Source organism: Gossypium raimondii, chromosome 7 (genome assembly GCF_025698545.1).
Source record: "Gossypium raimondii isolate GPD5lz chromosome 7, ASM2569854v1, whole genome shotgun sequence".
Classification (NCBI taxonomy): Eukaryota; Viridiplantae; Streptophyta; class Magnoliopsida; order Malvales; family Malvaceae; genus Gossypium; species Gossypium raimondii.
The window spans coordinates 42,676,833-42,681,468 of record NC_068571.1 but is presented as its reverse complement, the minus strand read 5'-3'; positions in this window follow the sequence as shown (position 1 = coordinate 42,681,468).

The window sequence follows — 4,636 nt, the reverse complement described above, 5'->3', positions numbered from 1 at the left end:
GTTTTGGAAAATGAAAACGAAAATGAGAGTCGCCACCGATCCTTTTTGATGAGGTGTGATCGGATCACCTTGCAAAGGGGTTGTTTTTAATAAACGATTTAATTTAAAACAACGATTTTGGTCCACGAAATTCAAAAAAATGGGTTCGGGAGTCAGTTACGCACGAGGAAGGATTAGCACCCTCGATACGCCCAAAATTGGTACCTAGTTGATTACTTAATGTCTTAGTGTCGAAAAACTGAAAACTTTAAAGAAATTTAAAATACGATCCTTAAAAAAAACTCGAATGGCATGGATATTTGGTAATTTGGATAAACGAGGAATCGAAACCCAGCACCTTAGGGCACGTTCCTCGAATTTCCAAACGCAAAACATTGCCTTATTTTGAAATTTTTGAAGAAGGATATTAAGCCATTTGGTTGAACGAGAAAAATCAACACCCAGCACCTTATGGCATGTTTTCTCGAATTTCCCAAGCGCAAAACATTGCCTTATTCTTAAAAGTTTTAAAAGGATATTAAGCCATTTGGTTGGACGTGAAAAATCAACACCCAGCACCTTAGGGCATGTTTTCTCGAATTTCCCAAACGCGAAATATTGCCTTATTTTAAAACATTTTCCTTTTTTGAAATATGGCATTTATATGCATAATGGAATAATAAATGTGATACTGAGCATAAAATAATATGTGTAAAGAATGAAATAAATAAATAAATAAATAAATGAACATTAAGTAAAACAAATAATAACAAAGAAAGAAAATTGATCCAAATTATAAGATATATATATATATATAAATATTTATGCACATATAAGGAAAACATTTATATATAATTATAAAAAATATGAAAACACATATATATAAATATGTACATATTTTAAAGCTATCAAATATAAAAGCTTGTATAGGTATATACATATATGTATGTATACGTGTATAAAAAGGATAAAAGAAGATATATTAGTATATATGTACTCGTAAGAGAAATATATATAGACCTATATGTATATATATATAAATTATAAAGTATAAAACATATATATAATCGCGACTGCGACGGCTCAGGTACGCTCTTTTTATTATCCTTGAGTTATTAACTGTAAAAAAAACCGAATGGAATCAAAGAGGAAAAAGACTAAAAATATCACCTTTTAAACTGATTTTATTTCTTTGATATTTTTTCAAGAAAATCGGACCCTTTACATGTTCTTAGTTTCGGCTTTTATAGCCGATTTACATGAATTCCCTAGTCTATGCCTATGCCTATCTTGCTTGCCTTGATTTGCTTGCAGGGATCAACGCACGTGGATGGAGGTGACGGTGGCAGTTGGCGGTGGTTACTGGCAGAGCAGGTGAGCAGAAGACCAAAGGTCAGATGACCCTAGGAGCGGCGCCTAGGGCTCCTCTGTTTTCTGCTAGGGTTTTTTGTTTTAGGTTTTGGGCTGAGGGTAGACTATTGGGCCCATTCGGGTTTGGAAGGTGGGCTGGTTCTGCTGGGTTAGGTCTGTTTTAGGTGGGTGGTTGGGTACCGGGTTATTGGGTTATTGGGCTGCCGATTTTGGGCTTGTTGTTTTGGACATTATGGACTGTAATTTGGACTTTTATTTTGAGTTTAATTGTGCCCCGGGCAAAATGGCCTGCAACACATTTTATCACAAGTTAACTATTAAATACGTTTACTGACTGGATGAGAATAACCAAGTGTTAAATACCAACTAATGTTTTGATTTAAATAGAAGTCCTAGTAGGACAACTTGTTAGAATAATGAAAGTAATGCATGTATGAATATGGTAGATTGATTGGTACCAAATATGAAAAATCTCGTACAAGAAAATAAAAAATATATATGGTCATATAATGGATGTGAGTATTTGGAAGAGACCTAAGATATAACTAATCACTAAAACTCCAAAAGAGATTCAAGTACCTAAAGATGAAAACAAAGAAATCTTGATAAGTTATGTCAATATGAGAAAATATGGAACCATGAAAAATAGATTGTTGTTGACAACAATTTTGCATGCAAGATTATTATTGAAATAATGAAAGAAAATAAGAATCTTGAATAAATATGTTGAGAAATATTAACATAGATTAGATTGACCAAAAATGGAAAGACAAATTCAAGTATAATTAAATTTGTGAAGTTTTTGGACCAACGGTTCAAATATCTAAAGGTATAGCCATGGGATACAAATGAGTAAGTTTTGCAAAAACAAAATAAGAAAAATGAAGTTTTAATTAAGTCTTAACATTGATTATAAAATGTAAAATATTTTTTGTAGTGGATGCAATAACCTTTAGATATCTTTTTAATCTAATAGCTCATGAAAGATTTGATATGCGTGTAATCATTGTTATTATAGACTTTTATACAAATCACTATATAGTAAAAGTTTATATTAAGATTCTTAAAGGATTTAAAATGTTTGAAGCATATAGGAATATCCGAAAAATTGTTCACTATATGAATTGATTTGAACACATGTATTTTTATAGGAGGATTATGATCAAAGTTCGTTATAATTATTATTGAAACTCTGATGAGATCAAAATATATTTTCCCAAAATTTTTCCTCACTTATGACTTTCAAAAGAATGGTCATATAAATGCTTAGCAAATACGTTCAAGTGATAATTTGAAAAGCTAACATTTAAGATTGAATACATAGAATTTGAGATATCATGTGATGTTGTTATGATGGAGAGTAAACATACATTGTACTATTTTTCCCTTAACCGAAGTTTTGTCCCACTGGATTTTCCTAGTAAGGTTTTTAATGAGGTAACATGTTATGTGTATTATAGATATGTGTACTCATTTTCCTCCACTAAGAAATTTTTTTCACACAAGTTTTTATCTTAATAAAGTTTTAACGTGACACATTATCTACCAATGGATATCCAACGGGAGTATTATGAATATTTTATTATTAAGTGGATGTGTATCAAGATGAAGATAAGTTTAATATACATTAAGACTTTAATGTTTATCGAAATAAAATTTTATATAAATATAAATTTTGGAAAATATTATGAACAATAAAATTCCTACGTACCCTTTTACACTTCCAACTTCTTTATTATTTACTCTCTTTTATCTTTATTTCATAATAGTTTTGTATTTATTAAATTAAAGATTTTTTTATTCTCCAATTAACTTAAAAAGTAGATGATTTTGATGGAATAAATTTTAAATAGCCATTACAAATTGAAAAAGTTATCCCTTTTTCTAAAATTAGCAGAATATTATATAGAAATAAGTGAGAAGTACATGTACCGATAACATTTAACACCTTCTTTAGTTGGGGTTCCACAAACTCCCATCGTCCAATTTCATATTTTTAAGGAGAAAAGCTAAAGCTATCCACCACCCAACACTATTGCTATTTCACCTTTAAAGTATTATATAATATTTACCTTTTCTTTTAAAAATTAAGTTTAAATTTTGGAAATACGCTATCCCAACCACAAAACTTGGAGCTATGACCTATTTATTCATCTTTGAAAGTATATCATATAAATACTATCACTATCAATTAGTCATTGTGATGGACAAAATATTTGAAATGAACATTAGGAAGTTCCATCTTTGAATAACTCTTTCCCCTACTTTTATCCACCAAAATTTATATTGTATTTTAGTTTTAAGTTTATATATTTCAAAGACTATGTGTTTTTTGTGTAAAAGATATATAAATGGTTAGGCTAAAAGTTTAAAATTTATGTCTTAATTTCAAATATTATTTTATTAAAAATGAAAAGATGAAATACCCTTATATTAATTTTTTTAAATTTGTGTACTTTAATAATTTCCTAATTGAGTTAGTGCCTAGTTGACTCGTGACATCAACTCAACCAAGACTTAATATAAGTATAGATAAATATATCTAAAATTAAAACCCTAACATTTGATGTAGAGTTGTTCAAAGGTTGTCCAACTTGAAATATGGACCTCAAACTTTGTTCAAATTCGTAAATATTTGTAAATGGCTAACTCGAGTCTATTTAGGCCTGTTCATATTTTTAAATTTTTTTAGATATATTATTTTTAATTTTTGGTACATTACAAATTGTGAGAGGGGATGTCATTACTAAGAATTGAATCCTTGACCTTGAATGCCAACACAGAGCTCTTAACCACTAGCTTTTTTGAGTTCTTAAAATTATAGTAGAATAAATTTGTTTTACTTATGATATAAATTATATTATACATAAAATAAAAATATATATTATAATCTTTAAATGAGTTAGGTTGAGGGTTCAAGCTTACAATATTGCAGCTCGAGCATGACACATTTCAAACAAACTTATTTTTTTTTTGCCAAAACCCTTCTTTTAGAGTCAAACAAATTGTCCAAAACTTACCAAATATCAAGCAGGTTTTGGGTTTAGGTGGGTAGCCCGATACTTGAATGGCCCTAAATTGAAGTACCACTTTGAAATTAAACCTCGTTATTAATTATTAATAGGTCAAATTCTTACTATGGTTCCTCAATCATGCTCAAATTCAACATTGAGTCTATATACTTCAATTTGACATAATTTGACCCTTCAAAATTTTATAAAATCACTAATTAGGTCAAATAGTTAATACCATTAATTATTCCTATTTGAATATTGACATGTTTTTC